General features: G+C 39.8%; 1 protein-coding gene and 1 long non-coding RNA gene across 4 annotated transcripts in view; both read left to right on the forward strand.

The window, feature by feature from the left end:
• sesn1 (sestrin 1) overlaps window positions 1–23,359 on the forward strand; it is a 55,138-nt gene that overhangs the window by 20,151 nt on the left and 11,628 nt on the right. The gene's annotated exons all lie outside the window — the stretch shown is intronic.
• Window positions 14,326–19,139, forward strand: LOC147222843 (uncharacterized). The gene is made up of 3 exons (XR_015107716.1): window positions 14,326–14,461; window positions 14,541–14,592; window positions 17,235–19,139. It is a non-coding gene; the product is annotated as an uncharacterized LOC147222843 (long non-coding RNA).

The raw sequence follows: 23,359 nt of genomic DNA on the forward strand, positions 1-23,359 counted from the left end.
AATGAAAAAAAGTGCACTCATCTTTAGGTACAGGTCATTGTCATCTTGACATAGTTTGGGCAGCTGAATTTTTCTCTGTTTATGACTGCTGGGGGTGGGGGGTTGTTCTTTGTCTCATGGCCCTCCATACTGTTTGTTTATGTGTCAGACTGCATTTAGAAAAGAATGTAAAGGAAGGGATGAAAGTGCTGTAAAAAGAATTCTGTATCTTATGTGCAACAATATTGCCAGAAACAATAGAAGGAAATATCTTATAATAGAAATTTTCTGTTGTCTGATTATATATTCTGCATACTACACAATCTTAGTTTGGAATGGTAGTTATCAATTACAGCATTTTCCTCTAGAAGATTAAAATAGAAACACTTTCAAATATTGCAGAAGGGGTTAAACATCAACAACTTAAAATTTGTGTTACAAAATACTCAGTTGTCTTTATTGTTATTATTAATATTTAGATCTGTAATTATGCTTCAGTTTCACACATTTCTGTCAGTCTTCTCTTACTGATGTCAAATGCTCACCTGCCTTCCCTTCAAATACAGGAAGAGTTAAGGGACGTGAAATGGGGGAATTAATTGCGGACATTTGAAATGAATCAAACAGCCTAAGTAATTGGGTCAGACTTACAATGGCAGAGAGGAACTGTTAAGCTGTTAAGGCTGTTGCAGTGTAACTGAGCAAGAGTGATTACGCCAGAGTTTGGTATTAAATGGATCATGAAACTCTGTTAAATATTTAAACAGTCCCAACCTTTGTAGTTCAGTTAGTTCAAGCCTCTTATTTTAGCCAGGTTATGTGTGCAATTTACCATATGTAATTCATTTATATTTAAGTCTCTTTTTGGGGACCGATAGCTGTGGCTCAGGTGTATTCTTTCCTGGTTCGTATGCATCTGTCTCATTCTCATCAGAGATATCTCATTAACCTTGAGCTATGCTAAAAAAACTTGGATCCAAATAAGGACTGCCGTAATTAAATCTTGGTGGTCAAAGGTCTACACAAACCTTTTTAATGCCATGACTCTAAAATCCCTACTTTAAAGACAAACTTAAAACTGCAGTATACTCGTATTTTACAAGACATTCATCCTATTGTATGTCTTAAACAAATACATGTGCATGACCTGCAAATAGACTGGTTCAAGACACAAAAAACAACATTGCAGAGCTCACAGAATTTGTATTAATCTTTGAGTTGTATAGACAAAAAAATAAATTATACTTCAGGCTAACCATCCATTTTAATCTATGAGCAAATACTGTTTAATGACAGAAAGTTTTATCTTACAGTGATTTGTCAAACAAACTACTTTGATAACAGTCATACCTTTCAGATCTCAAGATTTTTCACAATAAATGTGGCACAGCTGAATCAACAACAAATTTGGAAAATGTGTGTGGGTGTATGTGTGTTTTGAATATTTATGTGAATTGGTCATCACCTTCATGGAGACTGCTGAAGACTGCTTTTGCTTCGAGTAACATGTTCAGGCATGTTGTCTCAACATGTCACATGTACCAATTCTTAGAAGTGATTGCATTCAGTGTTTTGTATTAGTATCACCAAACACATCAAGGTTGCTTACCATCCCATAACACAGACCAATTTATATAGCCAGCGGGTAGTGGGGGATGGAGAAACAGATAATTTGGTGGACATATGCCACTTGCCCTTTTTTATGAGGGTACAAGACACATCTACTCTCCTCACTGAATGTACTCCCTGCTATTGGGTCAGTTTACGCTGAAAGGTTGCAGCACTTAAATTGTTGGATACATAAGTTAAATGGAGAGGTGCATGCAAACAGATAGTTGTTCACTTATATTAATCGATGCAAATACTTGTACATAGTGCCATTTAGATGCAAAGCAATTCACAAGCCTCCACCAAGCACTGAAATGTATTACAATAAAAACATCCAAACAAGAATGTGCAAATTGTGCATATAAAAGAATTTAGATTATAAACAGTGAGAAGAAAAATCAGAGGCAGTGTTAGATGGTGAAAGAATATATCTTTCTGTGGAGACTGTTAATAATGACAATGTACCCTTCATTATGCTTTTCCCAAAGAATGCTCCATTTTATTTCACTTTTTATTGTTAAATTGCTTCCGCATGTTCCAATACACAGTGGAAAAATGTTATTTTAATCACAGCAGTCATAAAGATATTTGAGTGTGTATCACACGCATGACAGACAAGGTGTTTGTGTGATTGTACATGGTCTTGTGTGTCTGTGTGACATCTCTTGAAGCTGGTTCGCGCAGTTGATCCTTCATGGTGGGGCATGTGGCTGCCACACAAAGGCATTTGTAATAACAGAGGGTTTTATTTTGCGCGAAGACTGGTGGTACAGTGGTGGAAGGTTGCACAAACCAAGGCGATGTGAACAAACCAGTGTCCAACTCACGTCTATCACCTTCTCCTGTTTTACAACTTCCCTGACCATATTGAGGTCAAAGGAGAGAATACTGAACAGTGAACAAATGGTTAGTGGACATGGTCGTTTTTTTGTGGAAACAAGAATATACACATACATTTAAAGAGACGGATTCTTACATAGAAGGATATTAGAGAAAGTTTGGCTTTCACAGGAAATTTAGCCTTGCATGGACAAACTCACAGGAAGTATCAAAAATGTCATCAAGGTTTCAACAGCTGTGCCTGATATCCTACATGCAAACACATTAAGAGATATCCATACCAACTCAGGAAGAACAATGAAAGCAAATCCTGCTGGTGTGGCAGCACTGCTTTGCTTGACCACAGCTAGACTGAGTGCTTTCCCTTGCACATTTTAATGAAGATTTAAAATATTAATTGCACTTATAATGCCATGGTTATTTGTAAAAAAGTAATTACAGTGTAAAACTGTTTCTTTTACTACTGCAACTAAATGTATGTAACAAAGGCTGTAAAATTTCATCCTCGGTTCTTTGTCAGACCTGAGCATTTCACTCATCAATCAGATATCCGGTATAAAGTGTGATATCTAGGAATGTGTTGTTGCAGTCGTTGGGCAGAGAGACATTTACAAGTCACAGTAAATAAATCAATTTTAAACCCAGAATTTATACACACACACACACACATATATATGTGCGGTGGCGGAGTGATTAGCGCGTCAGCCTCACAGCATGAAGGACCCTGATTCGATTCTGACAGGGCCCCTTCGTGGAGTTCGGATGTTCTGCGTGAGTTTCCTCTGGGTTCTCCGCTTTCCTCCCACAATCTGAAAACATGCAACAGGTTAATTGGTAAAACTGCCCAGATGTGCAAATGAGAGACTGAATGGTTGTCTGTTTGTTTATGTGGCCTTGCAATTATCTGGCGATCAGTCCAGGCTGTGCCCCTCTTTTCACCTGATAGGCTCCAGCATCCCCTACTACCCTGAGTAGGATAAGCGGTAGACGATGGATGGATGGATGTATACACACGTGAGAGTGTTTGTGTTTATGTATGTGCTTACATTATCATCCTCATCAGTGGCTACAGCAAGAAGCCTAGGGCCTCAGCTACAATTAGTAAAACACCCTTGACTTAACAAATGGATAGTGAGCTGCTGTGTTGGATTTGTATGTGCTATGTTATGATAAGGAAGAGGACGAAAGAAAGGAAGAAAAAGTTTGTGCAGACAAAACCGATCAGCCCCTCAGCACAACTATATACAGTATACCTAACCTTAACCTTAACCAGGACCACTGAGATAGGATTTTACATTTCCCATTGGGAAACCTGGTCTAAGCAATTGTTTGTGGTAGAAAATATCCCCCAGAGAGAAGGGGCAAACTTTAAGATCTACAGAAAGTTATAGAGTGGCAAATATACTATGGTTTTGAACATGAACATGTAACTGTGTGCAGGTAAAGGGCATATGAAAGATATTTTTAGGATCTTTAAGTCTCTCACTGGAGTCCTTTTGCATTTACACATGGGCTCATTGAAAACAACACACATTCAGTGATGGTTACTACGGTCAGCTTGTTATTGTAAGAGCTGGCGGAGGGCTTTCCTGTTCAATCAAACCAAACGCTGAGGTGGCAGAGCTGCAAGGGACTGTGAGAGAGGAGGAAAGAGAATAGGCTGAGTGTGGGGACCACCAGCTAATTCTTGGGCAGGCTGGGGAGAGGGCAGGAAATAGGGGGCATGAGAGAAAGACAAGATCTTTGTTTTTCACCCTGAGTGACTGTTTATGTGCAATGTGCATGCGGGTGAACGTATAGCCATGTGCAACGATATACATACACAAATATAGCGTGACTGGGTGGTTCTTTACACACTCGGGATCCTACTCTAACTCTCACTAAGTTTATAGGAGGAGAGTCAAGATTTTCACCTCCTGGAATACATGCAGATATTATTCCTTCATTGTTGACTCCTGGATCTGGCTGAAGACAGTTTCAATTTATAATATCACAAGTGCAGACATTTTTAATCCATGGAATTTGCCCTAAAGGAAAGTGTGTAAAATATAAATGCACAGTTGAGAGGCAACAATGGTGCATCTCACTTTGTCGTAACCCATTAAAATCATTGAGGGACTTGTGATTCTCATAAGAAAGGAGCCACCGCTCAGCTTTCCGTTGAAATCTAAAGTGAGCAGCCAATGACAAAAAGTGGAGCTCCTTATAACAGATGCTCTCTATTAGCGTACCGACCCAGTTGTCCCAGGAACACCAGCGACTTTTGACAACTCTTGCCTCTTTGTGCATTTGTTTGACTTTCTTATGAAGCTCATTTTGACTCCTGTCTTCTGTGTTATCCTCCTCACCCACGTCATTCATGGGTTGAAATGGGAAGGGTTGCACAAATGACACATTTTTGGTCTGTAGGGTAAAATGATAGCGACAGAGCCCCGTGCAATCTCATGACATCCCTACCCAGACAGCATCGTGACATAAGCAACAAGTGAATTTTTTCTTTTTTTTTTTTTTTTTACAATTTTATACAAAGTAAGAGCAGTTGTTTTTTGTAGCTATTATTGATCAAATAGGACAATAATGTCTCGGTAACTGAGAATCCCTATTAGACAGGAGGGAGGCAGAACACATAGACTGGGTGAGAGGTGGGTACACAGACAGTCAGTGAGATGGCATTGGTTCAGACAATACTGGGAAATAAAGGAGAAAGTACAACACACAGATTTTTGGAGATGCTGAAGTAGACAATAGAGGAAGAGTGGGAGTGGTTACTCTGGCAGAGTGCCTGTGCAGCTGCTGTCGAAAAATCTCCAAAGCAGAAAAATATGAGACACAAACATATACACACACAAACACACGCACCCATGAACCACTGAAACTTTCACCTGTTTTTTTGGTCTGTGCCCTCAGACTGTTTTGTGAATACAGATTTAATCAGCCGCTGTTGTGTTGTTCCTGTGACTGATGCAGGCAAATTGCTGCTGCTGGCAGGTTATTGAGAAGCAAATGAGTAAACAATCCCCTGTAACATGTTTGCAGAACATTCTCAATACAAACAGTCCCATTATCATTCTGTTTAGTTTTGTTTCATTTTTCTTGCAGCATTCACATGTTTGTGTTGCAAATCGTTGAGGAGTTTGAACCTACTCTTGATCGTAATGCTAGTTAACTTTCCCTTCAATACAACATAATTAACAATTTATTGCATAATTTATATAGAGAAATTCTATACATGAATACATCCAATATATCATTCTATATACATTTTAAAAAAAGTAGTAGTCATGAAGCAGGTTTGTAGTGATTAGATTACTTCTCTTTTTTTATCTTTGGAAACAAAGAAAGTTTCAGATAATTTTCAGATTTTCTTTCCACATAGAATTATTGCTTTAACATTCATGCAATGGACTCTTTGGATTCCCATTCACTTTATAACTGGACTCCAGGTATAAAACATCCCTGGGACTGTTAAAATGTTAAAACACTAACCAAGAGCACAACAAAGAGTCTACGTTGAAAGTAACGGAACACACACACACACACACACACAAACTTACTGTTCTGTGGAAACTGAAGACACAGGCAGTCGAGGAATATTGGGAGCAGCTCAGGTAACATAAGCAGGTCTTTGAGAAACAGCATTTCATTGTAGACTCCAACATTTGTTGTATACCTGTAGGTACTGTTGATAATCTATGATCTCTCTGTGGGTGTGTGGTGTATCCTTTTTGCACAGTTTCAGTATAACACATTCAAACGTAATTATAAGAAATGAAAATGAAAACTAGATTTGTCTCCGCCTCAGCGTGTCGCACTGATTAATAAATCAAAACGTTTCATCATCTGAGTTTCTTAACAATATTAACACTGATAATCAATATATTCATAGACCACTTTCCATCAAAGTGCTGTACGATTGAGATTAGAGGAGTTTGTGAATTAAATAAAAATCACACAATTATTCATTTATTCTGTCTGTTCTACAATGTTCTACAATTAACCTGCTACAGTGCAGGTTTTTGGACTTCCACTAAAACAAATGCCAGTTGTTAAGAGGCACAAGTGTTGTGTTGAATTGCAACTCCAGCTATACATATCGGGGAACCCTTTTGGACACTAACCAAGAAAGTGGGAAGACTGGTTGGATCTCAGCCCACTATACTCAGAACGAGATGAATAGCTGATGAAATCATTTTTTTAATGTAATGTCAAATTTATTTTAAGACGTGACACATTCAGTTTCTTAAATTAACCTAGAGGAGTAACTTGAGGGTTATCCTTTTTTGCTTGCAGTATGAAATTGTCTTTTTCATAGACTGAATCATTCATCAAATATTTTTTTGTCAATGTTTTAAATCTTAAATACAGAGCTGCGACTTTTTTAGCAAGAGTGTGTCTTGACAGAGCCCTCTCTTCCTGCTTGCTTCCTGTTCATATCCAAGGGTGTGTTCCTTTTGCCTTCCTGCCCGGCCTCAATCTCGGTCAGGCTTCCCTCATGTCCTCTGACTCCATCAAATCCACTGTCTAACTTCGTGTTGTTCGTGTGTATCTCAGTATCTCAAATACATGTGAACATGCAGGTGCTGATGAGAACATGCATGGAAAATGGAGCACAGTGTGTGTCTGGTGTGTTTTGACGGGATCCCAGCATCCCGACCGCCTGACACCTCTGAGGTCAGAGACCGATAAGAAAAGACATAGAGTAACTTTCCCACACAGTGATGTCAGTGCTTGTGAAAATCTTTTGACAAACCAGTCTGTGTCCACTTATTTTAAATGTGTGTCTTTTGTCTTGTGTTTTTTAGCGCTCCTTCTACTTTAACCTTTCCTCCTGGCCAGACTTTGTACTGTTCCAGTTTTACCTGCCAAAAGGGGCATGAGATCTCGTAGCTGCCACAGCATCTGATATAACACAAAGAAAAAATGAATGCTGGCGCTAGTTTCTGTGGTTAGCACATTTTTAGTATTGATAAAGTTGGTTGTCTAGCACCATGGAGGAATGGGCTTACTTCCTGGTTGAGTGTTGTTTTTTTGACCCTTGCAGACCTCATTATTGGAATTGGCATTACAGCAGCCAAAGCATATTTGTTCTTTTGTAATCTGGATAAAGAAAGAATGCCTGTTCACTGAATCTGACCTGACAACATTGTGAAAAGCTTTGTTTACTGGTTTTGTTTAGGAGTGAAAAGTAAACACTTCCCTCAACTGATCATCAAAAGTTACTGTCCTCATTCATCAACTCATTATCTTTATGAACAAAATTATAATAAAATGCACCATTTGCTTTTACAGCCTTTACACTTTACTGGGTACAAATAGCGGATCAGAGTAAGGAGATTAATTAAAACAACATGGTTTCAGAGTAGGCAAGGGAGACCGAGAGTAAAACATTATTATATTCAACTCAAGAGCTGGGAAACTTTCCTCCCTCTAGCAAGAAACAGGGAATTTTAAATGCTGCTCAATACCTGCAACTGAACTCAAACCCCCAGACCTTACAATGCAATCTCATAGTCATAACTATTGACTATTAGAAACTATTAACTTATTCTCCACTTTTTCACATTTGGTTTTTACCACCCCCATGTTCACCTTCAAATGCTTCCTCTTCCCAGAAACAGAAGTTGTTAATCAGCTCTATATATAACCCCATATATATGCAGCCTCATACTTTCTTGTGGCATATGTTGTACAAATAATCATATGGTAACCTCACCCTAAAACTTAAATCTTGAGTCAGTCATTTTTTGCTTGAAAATGAGTTAGGATTTAAAAAAATACGCTATATGCTGTATATGAGAAAGCTCCACAATATTTGCTTACACTTCAAGCTTTTTCAAAAAATATAAATATATGTAGTTTTTGGTTATTTATTGTTCATCATTTTTAGAATTACACATAATTGGCATCCAGAATTAGCTCTTCCCATCATTAGAATTATGATATTAGAACTAATGCGGACTAAAAGGTGCCAGGCTTTTGTGAATGGTTGTTTGTGATGAATGGTAGCTGTAAGATTATTTGAGGGCTTTACCTTTTATACACGGAGGCTCACATTTTAAAGCTCTTGTTAGTGTAAATGTACCTTGATTATCAGAAAACATCTCTTGCCTGTATGAGGTCATTGGAATTGTTTCCATAGGTATATATGGCCTCCATAGAAACCATTGGGGGAAGGAAAGCCTATCCCCTATCTAGCTTCACTGTAGTCTGAGTAATATGCACTTCAATGCACTGTCAATACACATTTACACAGAGATTACTGGTAAATATGTTGCAATATGGTGCTTCAAGGATAAATGTTAAAATTCTCAAGAAATACTTTTTAGTAAAATTGAAATCCTTGTGTACAAAACCAGACAATGCAAAAACAAAACAGGAAATTGTAAATAAACTTCTAAGTGCAGGCACTAGGAAAGCAACATGTTGGCAATAACAGACACAATTTTCACATGCTGTGTTAGTCGTGGACCGTACTGTGTACGCCACTCACTTCTTATCCGGCAAGTTTATTCAATTTACGATGTACATAACATCCTTCCACAAGGGTTCGTTGAGGTAGACTTCCATTTGAACATGCTGCAAGATGAGTCCCTCACACAAAGGTTGTGTTCTTCAATATGGCATGAAAAGTATCAATTTTATTATTTTAGAGTACTTTGTTAAACCCTTGCGGAATATTATTTCCTTTGAATGTAACCCATCATTGATGAACCATGACCAGTTGACAGCCACTTAACAGCGCCAGGGGAGAGGTTTTGGGTTCAGCGTCTTGCTCAACAAAACTCAGACGGGTTGAGAGGAGTGCACAAACCAGGAATGTTTGGTTTCAAGCATGACCACTCTAACCCCCTGAGCCATACCACTATACTGCCCCTGCCAATTGTATCAACATTACTATATCATTTTCACCTTCCAACCCAACTTTGCCCCTTTTGTCATATTTACATACACCAGCAACCCTGTTGCGAAAGCCCTCTGCCTGGCTTCATACAGAACGTAAAGAATTGTCTTCAGTGATAACTTTTTTTAAGAAGTAAGTGTTATCCAAGATCAACATATATGCGCCTCCTGTCTCAGCGGCTTTCATTCTTCATTGTCATTTTAGCTGCCTTTGTGTTAGTAGAAGCTGCATGTTTGTATTGAAGACGATTCGACTGAGGAAAAGTATAGCTGAATGAATTACATTACTGGTAATGGATGAAAGATGGTAAAGCTTTAACGTTGACCTGTAAGCCGTGAGCTTATTGACCTTATTAGGCTGGACAAACCTCTCGGGTGACGACTGAGAACTTGATATAACTTGGTTTGTTTTGCAACAGGGGGCTGCAGAGACATACGGGGGGCTTGTGTCTATGTCTGCTCTTCGCACTTGTAGTGTTTCTATGTCGGCCTACAGTCAGTAGGCGGAAAATCTATTGAGAGCTTTTTTTTGCCGAGCTGACAAATTTGCCAGGGTTTGAGTCGTAGCATCTGTTGCTTTTAGAGGGCCTGCTATTTATCAAACGGAGCCCAAAGGGAAAGAAACATGGCTTACTATATAGGTTACCCCCCTTCCTCCTCCAAACTCCCCCACCCCTAACCTCTCTCTCTCTCCCTCTCGCCATCTGAAGACATGTTATTCAGAGCCATGTTTGTGCCAAGGGAATATCGGGGGGAATGGAGGGGTACTAATGGAGGGAGGGGATAGAGAGAGAAAAATAGGAAAGATGGGTTGCGCCTACAGTCTAGAGAATCCCTATAGAGTCATATTTAAAGAAGTAAATCAGTTTCTTTGTGCAAGACCTGGCACTCAGTGTTGTTTTGAACGTCTGTTGAAATACTTGAGTGCTGAAGGCAGATTGGACTTGGGTTTTCAGGAATCCAGCAGCACGTTCGTAGAAATAGGAGATGGGAGAGAAAAAAAACCCTGAATGAATGGTATTACCACAGGCGCCCTTAGGGCAACTAAAACACTCATGTTTTTTTTAGACTTTAACAGAATAACTAGGCCTTAGACACTTGTCGAAGAGGAGATATTGGTAATCTCTCACCTTATTAACAGTTTCTCACACAGCTGTTTCTCAGTGTGACAAATGTGTCATTAGGACGCTCCAAATTCTGCTTCAACCACATTCCTCTCAAAAGTCCCATTGACAAAAACAAGGATCAGGCTGGCTTCAAGGCAAAGATGAAAGGCTACACACAAACAAATTAACAAAAGGGAGGAGGACAAGGGGAACGTGAGTGGGGGAGTGAGCCAAAATGGAAAAATAGCAGTATTGGTTTACAAAGGAGATGTAAACAGCTTGACTAGATATCTTGACAAGAGTCCACAGTATTCACTTGACTACAGCTTTGTTGGTTGAAAAAAACGATCTTCCACATGTAACTCAAGAATGCAAACATAAATGTGTAATATTTCTGGAACACATATTGACCCCCTTAGGTTTCTATCAGTCGTGGCTTTCTATATCTCTCTTGTCCCACTTTTCTCTCTGTTTGTTCACTTTTTTTGACCTTTCCAGTACTCTATCCCTCCTTCTCTCCATGTTGTCCTGGTCTTAAACCACCGTGTGACGCAACTTTCTTTGACAAACATGTTTTCTTAAAGGAGGCTCCCCCTTACTCCATACACAGAGGGACCATTCATGCAAAGTTGTTTTTCACTTGTTACATCTTTTTACATAACTGCACCAACAGCTTGTGTCTCCCCTGCATCGAATCACCTGTTGCAGCCCATACATTTTTTTAGTTATGTAAGTTGAGTCTTGTTTTGGTTATCCCCTTCGAAAGAGTCATCCTGAGAAGTGACAGAAAATACGGGACAAGAATGCAGGGCATATTTTTCCTCTGTTAAGCCGGGCTAAGATGAGCAAAAAATATAAACTCAGCTGCCAGAGGCTGTCGCCCCAACATTCTCTCTCTCTCTCTCTCTCTCTCTCTTTCTCTCTCTCTCTCTCTCTCTCTCTTTCACTCACTCACACACACACACACACACACACATGCACACACGGATACACAGACATGCTTACTGTTGCCACACTGTTGCATGCATCAAATCAATTCCTATCAAAACTTTCACCCAGAGAGGCAGCAACTGGTCAACAGGATATGAAACCTCCCTTTCTTCTTTTTTCCTTCTCTTTTTCATGTCAAGATTGACCTTTTCCCCAGTTTTCTTCCTTGCCTGTGCTTAAAGCTGCTTCTGGCATAAATTTTCCTGTTGTGTTTGTAGTTTACCCAAGGCTGTTTGGTTGACTGTAGTCACCTGTTTCCATTGTTTTAAATACCACTGAAAGAAAATACCTTTTCTTTCAGGTAAACCATGCAGGTCACTTACTCTCCCCATACATCTGGGTCTAGTAAACTTTCCATTCCCGTGTTTCAACTCTGTGTTGGCTCCAAGATAATCAGTGTCTAGCTCATTTGCTTTATGGGTTATGGCTGAGTCATTCCCATGTACTTGGTGAAAGGTGTTCTCTAAAAGACATACCCCCCCCTCCAGGCTGGTGTTAGTGGAAGGGAAGATGACCATCTGCTGCCCCAGTTGCCCAGTGACTGGACAACAGCCTTCCCTTATGGCACAGTTCCACTATCCATTGTCTGCTTGGGACTGTGTGTATGTGTGTGTGAGCTTGTGTGTGTATATGTAGGATTGTGTAATTGCCTTTTATGTGTGAGTACTGAGGTCTCTCTTAATCTGTCTTTGTGTATGTGCCTCTGTGCAGTTAATGTGTGTGTGTCTACCTAAAGCAGAGCCAAGTATTGTGTACAGCTTTCCTGTGGGAGTCCCGTAGAGAACGCACCCTCACACAGTAGGACGGTCTTTGCTATGGCCCAAGCTGACTTCGTCTGACTGGCAGGTCAATGGAGGCTCTGAGATTTACAGGTTAAGGCCGAAATCTGTCGTGGAGCTTTGAGAGAAAAAAGATTTCCTCTCCAGACAGAGAAATTATGCGCAGATGCCATTGTTTTTCGCACAGGTTCATCTTCGGCAATCATTAAGAGGTTGAGGAAACAAGTGAGTGAATGGTCGTTGCAGGTCAGGAAAAGACCTTTGACAGCAAGTCATATAACCATCAAATGCACATCAACATCATATTTCGGACTAAGTTTAACCTGTAATAACAATCAAATGAAGTAGTATTTAAGAATATTCTTCTAAACTGTACATCAGCATGATATCAATGTTATCAAAAGGTAGATTCCTGATTTTCAGTGGTTCTTCAGTGATTATCTTTACACATAAGCTGTCCTGTTGTGCTGGTAGAAAACAGGACTTTCTAGTGGCATTTTGGGTCTCAGCAGGATGCAGTCAGCCAGACAGATGGTGTACCACATCAAGGGCACAGGAGGCTGTCATTTTTTGTTATTGTTTTTGTGCACATGCTAAGGAAAAGTGAAAGATTGGCAGTGACTAAAAAAGAACATTGCTGTATATAAGAAGGATATGGATCTTTACAGATTCAAATAGGGTAACAATGCTGTTGTTCTTGACTTCCCGGTGCTCGACACTGAAACGGTTGTCAGACATGAAATGGACATGAAATATGTCATTGCATTTTGGACTTCACAAGGTAAAGGTTAAAATTGAAAAAATTAAAACCGACAAAAAAGATGCTGCCTTGAAAGCTTACCAAACTCCAATATGAATCTCAAAAAAATATATTGCTGCAGACCATTAAAGTCCCCTATGTTGGTCGAAAAATAAGAACAAGCATTTCAGTGAACATTAAAATTCATAAATAGTTTGTAGTGCATAGAATTTTTAAATGTTCCTGATATGCAAATATTGGATCAAAAAAGGAAATTAGTTTTGGCACTACTTGGCATTGGGGTCAAATAAGAATCTAAAATGTAAAAGCCAAAACTTACTGGTAATTTGCCCCCTATCTTTGAAATGAAGTTGTGTGGCCCATTATCTTGGCCAGAAAATGTAAAACAAACACTAAAAGTATGTTGGAGTCCTGATTTTGGACACAAAATTTAGTTTAACAAGACACATCCCTATTAATCCCCACCACACACACACATATGCACATGCACGTACACACACACACACACACACACACACACAGACATGTGATGTTACCATAACCTCACTCAAACCGCAATCCCAACCACAACCTCGGATATTACATTTTGTCATAACGCAACCAGCAAAGTATCCCCATGAGGGCTGTTGGTTGCAGCCATGTTTACCTTTATGAGGGGAAATGTCCTCAAGACATAAAAAAAGTATGCATACTCAGATACAACACACATACACATTCACATTGAGAGGGGCAGATTGAGAGGATTTACGGAGCTCTGTTACTGACTATGCCAGCCCTTTCGGCTAGACAATCCACTGCTCATCCCAGGCTGGGAAAAGCATGCCTCTGAGGGCCATGTCCATGATGCTGCACCTTTCAGGAGGGAAAATAAGTCAGAAATGAAGCAATCTTTCAAGTACATTCACCCTCAGCCTTTTGAATAGTGCTCATACCACTTACCAGTCACTTGTTAATGGATAATTGAATTTAGGAGTTCTTTAAGTGATGCAAAAAAGTCTCTGTGGTACAAAGTGATTGGCACCACTTTTTAATTTTTAGCATTGTTTAGCTTGAACTTTGTTGTTCATTACATTAAGCATTTACACAAAATAAATGAATAAATAAAAACCCAACAGAAGTGGAAAAATGGTCTGGAGAGCAAGGGAATCTCTGAGATTTACGAATTGGAACTGATCCTAGCTGCTTTAGTATTGAGTTGTGTGTATGTGCGTGTTTGTGTGGGAAACCTGATAGAAATCTGATTTGGCAGAGCATTATCCCCTTTAGACTGGAACAGTAGGTCTACACCAGGCTGTGGCCACCACTAATCCCATAATAGGCTGACTCTGCATTGAAGCTGCACAAATACTCTTCCCCTTCTCTAGTGAAAAGTGTGACTGTGGGTTTGTTTCTGTTAATGCTTTCCATGGATATGCTTTGCATTACAGTATATGCATTACTTGTGCGTGTGTTTGCATGTTTGTGTGCATTTTTGTGTGTGGTTGTATGTGCCTCCTTAGGTAAGTGAACGCAAAAAGGTAATATAGTGTACAGAGTCATCGATTTTCCCGCTTTAAGTGGCTTGTTATTGATTCTCAGGAACAATGATGTCACTCCAGACGGAGCAGAGTGTTTACTTACCCATGATAAGGTACGAGGCGTTTCTCTCTGTACACTGCTCAAATAGTCCTCACTCTTTGTCCTTACCTCATATCCCTCCTCTCTCATTACTCTTCCGAGTCCCTGTCTTTTTATTCATCATGAATGCCCTCTTTAACCCCAAATCCATTACCTGTGACATAATCACTGATGATCAATTGTTCCAGCTTTAGCTTGTAAATCAGAATAAAAGTGGCACATATCTATCTGTCTATCTGTCTATCTGTCTATCTGTCTATCTGTCTATCTGTCTATCTGTCTATCTATCTATCTATCTATCTATCTATCTATCTATCTATCTATCTATCTATCTATCTATCTATCTATCTATCTATCTATCTATCTATCTGTCTATCTGTCTGTCTGTCTGTCTGTCTGTCTGTCTGTCTGTCTGTCTGTCTGTCTGTCTGTCTGTCACTTATTTGATCTAGCATATCTTCAGACTTCAATGGGCATGTTGGTGCTGGCAATAGAGGGGATGAAGAAGTGCTGGGCAGATTTGGTATACAGGATAGGAACACAGAACACAGAGGGACAGATGGTGGTAGACTTTGCAAAAAGGATGGAAATGACAGTTGTGAACCCTTTTCCAGAAAAGACAGGAACATAATGTACCTTATAAGCGCAGAGGTAGGAGCACGCAGGTAGACTACATCTTGTATAGACGAGGTAACCTGAAACAGTGACTGCAAAGTCATTGTAGGTGAGAGTGTAGCCAGACAGCACTGGATGGTGGTTTGAAGGATGACTCCAGTAACAAGGAAGATCAAGAGGACAAAGGCAGCGCAGAGGACAAAGTGGTGGAAGCTGAAAAGGAAGGGGTGTTGTATGGTTTTCAGGGAGGAACTGAAAAAAGGATTTGAGTGCACAGAGGGAGCTTCCAGATGACTGGACAACTACATCTAATGTGATCAGAGCACTTGGTGTATTATCTGGAAGGAAAGTAGATGAGGAGACTTGGTTGAATGAGGAAGTGCAGGAATAAATACAGAGAAAGCAGTTAGCAAAGAAGAAGTGGGACTCTGGGGGGACTTAAGACAACAGACAGTAGTACACGGAGATACAGCGTAAGATAAAGATAGAGGTAACAAAGGCAAAACAAAGGGCGTGTTATGACTTGCACGCTTGGTTGGTCAGTAAGGAAGGAGAGAATGATCTATACAGGTTGGCAAAACAGAGGGATAGAGACGGAAAGGATGTACAGCAGGTCCGTGTGATTAAGGATAGAGAGGGAAATCAGCATTTGTGAACAGCACTGTAGCTTCATGCCTAGAAAGAGAACTACAGATGCAGTATTTGCTTTGAGAATGCTATGGAGAAGTACAGAGAATGCCAGAGGGAGTTGTGTTGTGTTTTTGTAGACCAAGAAAAAGCATATGCCAGGGTGCCAAGGGGGGAACTCCGGTACTGTATGAGGAAGTCTGGAGGGGCAGAGAAGTATGCTAGACTGGTGCAGGACATGTATGCTAACAGTGAGACAGTGGTGAGGTATGCTGTAGGGGTAACAGAAGTTCAAGGTGTAAATAGGGCTTCATCAGGGATCAGCTCTGAGCCCCTTCTTGTTTGCAATGGTGATGGACAGGCTGACAGATGAGGCTAGACGGGAATCTCCATGGATCATGATGTTTGCAGATGACATGGGGATCTGTAGTGAGAGCAGAGAACAGATTTAGGAAAATCTAGAAAGGTGGAGTTATGCTCTGGAAAGGAGAGGAATGAATGTTAGTTGAAGCAAGATAGAGTATATGTGTGTGAATGAGAGGAACCTGCATGGAATGGTGAGGCTACAGGGAGTGTAGAACAAGAAGTTGGAAGATTTCAGGTACTTGGGGTCAACAGTCCAAAGCAGCGGAGAGTGTGCAAAGGAGGGGAAGAGATGGGTTCTTGCGGGTTGGGGTGGGTGGAGAAAAGTGTCAGGGGGACTATGTGATAGACGCCTATCAGCCAGAATGAAAGGAATTGTGTACAAGACAGTGGTGAGACCAGCGATGCTTTATGGCCTAGAAACAGTAACAATGACAAAATGATAGGGGCCAGAGCTAGATGTCGCAGAGATGAAGATGCTAAGGTTATCTTTGGGAGTGACCAGGATGGATGGGATCATGTATGAGTTTATCAGACGGACAGCACGTTAGATGTTTTGGAGAGAAGGTCAGGGAAGCCAGACTAAGATGGTTCAGTCATGTACAGAGGAGGGATAGTGAATATATTGGTAGACGGATGCTGGAATTGGAGCTGCCAGACAGGAGGTCTAAAGGAAGACCAAGGAGAAGATTTGTGGCCATAGTGAGAGGATATGCAGGTAGTTGGTGTGAGAAAGGAGGATACAGAGAATAGGGTTACATGGAGAAAATTGATTCGCTGTGGCAACCCCTGAGGTGAAAAGCCAAAAGGAGAAGATGTCAATTACCTAAGGCACAGGCTTTAAATAACAAGAACTTTCACTTCTTCCTCATATTCTAAGGTTTATTGATCAGAGTTTCACTGTGCTGGAGGATTTAAAACTGCTTCAAAATGGATTTGTTTTGATTAAGCATGCAAATACAGTGACTGGACTGAACTCTTGCTCCTGTTCTATTTATTTTTTTATTGAGAAATATACAATTCAATAACTTTCTTTTACTGTTTTTGCAGCATTAAATATGCCAAGTGATCAATGTTAAATGTCAAGATGGTGTTATAAACGGTGGTTCCACTGGACAGAGGACACCTCATCTCCTTATTACATTTAAAATTTGAAACAAAGTGAGATTTCAGTCTATAGCAGATGAATATAGAAGATTTTTTGCTGCTGGTTTGTTCTTTTCTTTTCCCTGCAGGCCTGTAATAGATTAACCACAGTACAAATATGTCCAACACTACCTGTGGCATTAAACAGTGGGCACACACACACACACACACACACACACACACACACACACACGCACACACACACACACACACACACACACACACACACACAAGCACACACACACATACATACATACACACACACACACACACATGCACAGACACAGACGCATCCACATATATTGGTTCTCTCTTCTATTTGTGGTACAGGGTTTTTCTGAAAGTAGAGAATCAGTACCCAAATAAGCTTGACAAATGTATAGAAATGTTAATGATGTAAACATGTATAATGTTCTTGGATGTTTTCTCAGAATTGAGGTGGTTAAAAATAGCCATTTTATCATGCAATCGCTTAATCTATAAACTGAATTCATTATGAAAACACAACTACATAGAGTTGGGAATTAAGTTTACCTACTAGACATGCAAATTACTTTCTCTAGCATGCATAGCTTGCGTGACTGTTGTGAGTATTATTCAGGCTCAGACGATGTTGTGCCTCTGTAAGCATTTTCAACATTTGTCTATTGTTGTTTTGGGCAGTACAGACCAGCTCATGATCTAATGTCATGTGCTTCTGTTTTCATATTTGAGGAACTCACTGGGTACAGTCTCGACAAGAACCACACATCACAGAACCACACGCACGAACATTGAGTCTACTGGCTTTATTGTTTAGAATTCTGTGCACCAAACCTATTTTTCCCAAACTAAATGGGTCATAACAGAGGAATGAAAATTATGGAGAAAAAATGATTAAATATCACGATAAATTTCTATCATCTGTACGTGTGTATAATCTGTAAAGCCTAGTTGTGGGGTCATGCAATGTGATGCCTACTTGGACAGATTGAGCCGAGATTAATACTTTTGGTTGTTCTTTAGAGTTGGACCAGAAGATGAAGACTCCTTGATAAGCAAATGCAACATTCCTAGAGGTTGCTGTTTAAAAAAAAATCATAAATGCCAATATCATGTTGGCTATATTGATTTGGAGAATCACTAAAGTCATTAGGATTCATCCTGCATGAACCTTGAATGAGCATACCAAATATGATACCAGCTCATCTGATGTATAAGATATTTCAAATCTTGAGTGAAACTTTTGTTCCCTCTTTACCAGACACTGTCTACTGTGTGAACAAAGACACTTCAGATTCAATATTCTCAATGTTCTAAACATTGTCTCTCTTTGTTGTTTGTGTTTATAATACTGAACAGTTATGGTTTATGAAGTGCATAGATTGCACAATATTATTATAGTATATAGGGACGGCGTTGCTCAGGGGTTAATTTTTCCAGCTTCTTCAAGCCTGTTGAAATTGAGCAAGACACTGAGCTCCTAAGTGGCTGCCAACAGCGCATTAATAAAAATATATTAATGAACTGAGCATACATGTGTATCATCAATAAGCTAATTTTAATGAGCAGCCTTCTTGTGTACTTAAAAAGATAATCTGAGAGGACATCAACAATTGATGTGGCTGTAATTATAAAAGTTATAGAAGTTGTTTATTATGTGAAAGGAGTACTAGAAAATAGAAGTGTTTTTTTTTCCAGATTTAGTAATAAAATACCATATTTGTCTCACTTTACTTCAAGTGTCACCTCTGTTTAATGTCAAAATATTGATCAATGACAAGAAAGCAAGCAGAATAGTATACAAGCGAATTGAGTTTCCACCTAATCAAACACTCTTCAAAAACTATTAAATACAAAGGTGATGTCACACTCACATGAGGTTCTGTCAGCCATTTTATTCTGCATTTCGGTATCAGAGCTCATTGCCTATTGATGAAGTAATAGGACTTTGCCAAAATGGTTCTGCAGGCAAAAATTAGACCATGTTACTGACCCTCGCCTTAAAAGTACAGCAGCATCATGCCTCCTCTCTAAATTAGCAATCAATATATCCTGATGGAGTTAGATTGTGAGGGCCGAAAAGGGAAAAGGAGGACAGCAGATGTCTGTAAAGATGGGGATTGCAGTATCTTATAATCTTTGCTTTGGATTCTATGATGTGTTGCATCAGACTTTATCAGGAACTGTTTTTGTGTGCTGTCTAAGCCAGAATGCTAAAGTCTGGATCATCGTTTCCAGCACAGTCATCCCTTCTTAGTCTGTGCTGTGAAGAGTTCAGTGGCTTCTAAATTTGTGAGGATCGTGGAAAGGACAAAACTGTCTTTATAAAATGCAGTATTATCCCCTTATTACTAGGTTTGCAGCTCACATGGTGATCACTAGTTACCACTTTGTTATTCATAGGTAATATTTTTAAGAATGAGTCACTGACAAGCTCTCTTCATAAAGGGATGGCTCAAGGGTCAGATCCTTTGTGTTTGGTTTACAGTGCACATTAAGAATTACAGGACGATCAACAACATTTTGGCGAGGTTCCCAGTTAGATGAATCACTTTTTGCGCAGTCAGCAGAGTACTTGTCAGTGAGAGAGACAAAAACAGCTGTGCATGCCAGGAGGTGCACAGCAGCGTCAGACCAGAGGGACTGTTTTCTTTAGGGTTGTCAGAGTCCCGCTGCTGATATAAGGTCAGCTTTGTTAGTCCCATGCTTTTTGATAGCATGAGTAGCAGAGATAAGGTTGCCCTAAATTTCAACAATGTATTTATTCAGTATCTGAGACATTCGTTAAATTGGCGATTTTATTTTTCCTGTTGCAATTTTTTTTTTTTTTTCCGGATTCAAAACTGGTCTTCTTTATGAAGAAAAAAATGGGTGAAAAAAGATTTCCATTAATTTGTAGCTGCTGTGCCATATTGGACTAAAGATAGCAGGGGATTGATGGTATTTTATGTTTTTCTAAGGGAGGTTTTTTGTTGAAGCCTGCCATATTGTGACAGCTGCCCTCTCCCTGTTAGAATAACATCCCCGGGAACTCACTCTTCCTCACGTGCACAGAGGAGTTTCAAGCCAAGGCCTTTTCCTGTGAACTGTAACACATTGTGGAGTATTTAGGAGATTGTCTATATGGACGTTAACGCCTGCCTATAAAGTCATAAAGAAAGGTTATCTCTTGTCCCAAATAAATCTTTCCCCAGGATTGGTAGTTCTTCCCCTTCTTGTCCAAGTTCTCCCTAAGGTCTCTGCAGTTCCTCTGTGTTTCATGGAATCCAGGGAACGCCGCTTCCTCCCAATGTTAGTGTATACTGGTCTGGGATCCACTGGTCTAGGGGGCACGCCTCTTCTCTCAGGAAGGCCGGCGCTTGGCGAGACTGCTGCACTCTGATAGCATGCCAGAAAACACACATATCAGAGAAGAGGCGACTGGGAAAAAAAAGAGAAGAAAAGGGGCCAAGAGTCACTCAAAGAGGGCTAAAAGTCAGCGGTCGTCCCATTAATTCCCACACTGAAGCACCTTGTGCACACATTAAGTCTTAGCCCTCATATCCTCACACGTAACGTGTGTATATGATCCCGAGACGTATCTGTGATGGAGCTACGAAATAAAAAAATAAAATTTTTTAAATTGATTTTTTTTCTTGTAGACTTTCTTTCCTAGACACACGATTGGGTTCTGCTGTAGGTAGCTAGTAACTGATGTTATAAATTATCTGTCACCAATAATGCTTTCACACAGTAGCCAGTTCTTGCAGTTTACTATCTATATATAACACATAAAACAAGCATGTTGAAGGGGTTGATTAAACACAAGAGAAATGTAGATGTGATGGAAAGGAGAGGAACAAAACAGAATGGCTTAGTAATATCATTGGCAAATTGAATACTGTATTCCTGAGAAACGGACCATGTTTTCAAGATGGAAAAGGGGTGTGTATACCTATTGTTACTCCTCACACTGGTACAATACTTACCCTTCAATATTTATGTATATAATATTCATATATTCCTCATAAGTTAAATATACACTGTACAAAAACAATCACTGTTATTATTTTAAGTTTTAGAACATCATAATGAGTTATCTAATAGTTAAATATGTCAATTACATGCATGCATGCATTTTCTCCGTCCAGCATTTCATTTACCAGGTATCTTCCATGCTACGATTGAAATGCCCCATAGTGCATATGTATAGTCAAACATACAACATGGACATGGCATGTTACTCTTTTTACCTCAAAGATACTATCATCAGTGCAATTCTTGGTCGACCAGCTGCATGTTTGTTTGCCGGTAACATGTATTCATCACATGTATGGGCCTTAGTCAAATAAGACTGTAACGTTCCATTGTTCCATATTAAGTTTGGACACCTAGCTGTGGCCTGTTGCTTCTGGTCTCCACTCATACACTGCTTTCAACTGGCAGAGCTGCCTAGCGAGGCGCTAACAAGTCCGTCAGGCGCAACTCGCGGTTCAGCTTCTTGCCCAGGGAACACTTCGGCATGTAGACAAGAAGAGAACCAAACTGCCAACCTTCTGCTTTAAGGGGCACCGGCTCCACCAACTGAGCCCCGAAGCCGTCATTGCCTCTGGTTTTGGCAGGAAAGAGTTAACCTTCCTCTCTACTCAGCAAATGCTCAGTGATAGATGAACAGGCTCAAACCCAGTGTTTGTAGAGCTGGGTGGGAGATACTGCAGGTTTTACTCTATTTATTTACAAGTTTTAAACTCTCCCCTTGTATAAATCTGTTGTATATAAACAGATTGATTTCTCTGTGCCTTAATTTCAGTCTTTATGCTTGCTTTACATTGAACTGTTGACCTGAGAAGAAGTTTCTTTGTTTTGTGAGTGTGCCTGGGTTTAAGCTCAACAGTGTGGTTTAGTGTTTGCTATGAGGTTAGGAAATAATCATATTCTGCCCGACAAATCCAGCTGTTAACTGCATTACCTTTAAATGAAACAGATCGGATTAGATTGTTCAGTGAACTTCATACCACAACAGAACTTTTTTCCCCACTTTTTTTTTTCTCTCTGAACAGAGAAATGCGGGGGATGGGGGGGAGGTGGCGAGAACAGAGAAGATTGGGCCCTGCAACTGTTGTCCTAACCTGCGATTGGTGGAAGCCTGTTGCTAGGCTTATGTCGGGACTTTTCTGCTTCCTCTCCTCTGTGCACGGATTGGCTGGGCTGGAGACGGTCTGGTGGACTTCTACCACTTGTTGCACATCGCCGCAGTTTCTGTGGTAGCCTCACATCTTGAGAAAACATAGCAGCCGCACCACAGTCACACATGCACAGTTTATGTCTGAATAGGCTCCCCGTCTGTTTTTCCAGTTTGAAATCTTTGCTATTTTGTAAAATCTCTTCGGTTGTTGTTTATTATCCTGCTTTCTTATGAACAACAAAAATCACAACAGCTTTTGTGACTGACTAACAAAACTCTTGTGAGGAACTGGATCACAGTTTGATCTTAATGAATCCACTTAATTTATTGAAATAGTTCTCCTGATAACTGTAACAAAAGTGGTCTCTCATTGAGATTGGTGAACTAATACAAGCTTCTATTGCTCTCTGGTTCAAAATGTCTGGATTTCAGTTTTTAGGGGAATGGTTTCAATGGGATGTTATTGAAAGCTGTGCACAGTATTCATTTTTATCTATTATCGCAGCGTATTGAATGGAAGTTTGCAAGTGTAGTAAACGGGGATCAATGCACCATGTTACATCTAAAAAAATGGCATGTATTGAGTTCAAAAATTGATTATAATAATCAATTCTATTGAACTTCTGAGAAATCAAGATGCACAATTGGTTCCTCACTTGTGTGTAACTGTCCCGTTCATTGGTCGGTAAGTAGCAAAATATTAAAAATTCAATTTTTTTTAATTTTGAAAATGTACCAACACTTAATGAATACAGAATTACCATGAACATTTCCCAGAGATCATCCCGAGCATGTGTGGGCCTTAAGGTTCAGTGATCTGCTTTAAAAAATAAAATAATTGAGGATTCACATTCATCCACCTATCAGTTAATTCACTATGTTC

The sequence above is a fragment of the Fistularia commersonii genome, chromosome 20 (genome assembly GCF_037954325.1).
Source record: "Fistularia commersonii isolate RoL2024-O1a breed Wild chromosome 20, RoL_Fcom_v1.0, whole genome shotgun sequence".
Taxonomy (NCBI): domain Eukaryota; kingdom Metazoa; phylum Chordata; class Actinopteri; order Syngnathiformes; family Fistulariidae; genus Fistularia; species Fistularia commersonii.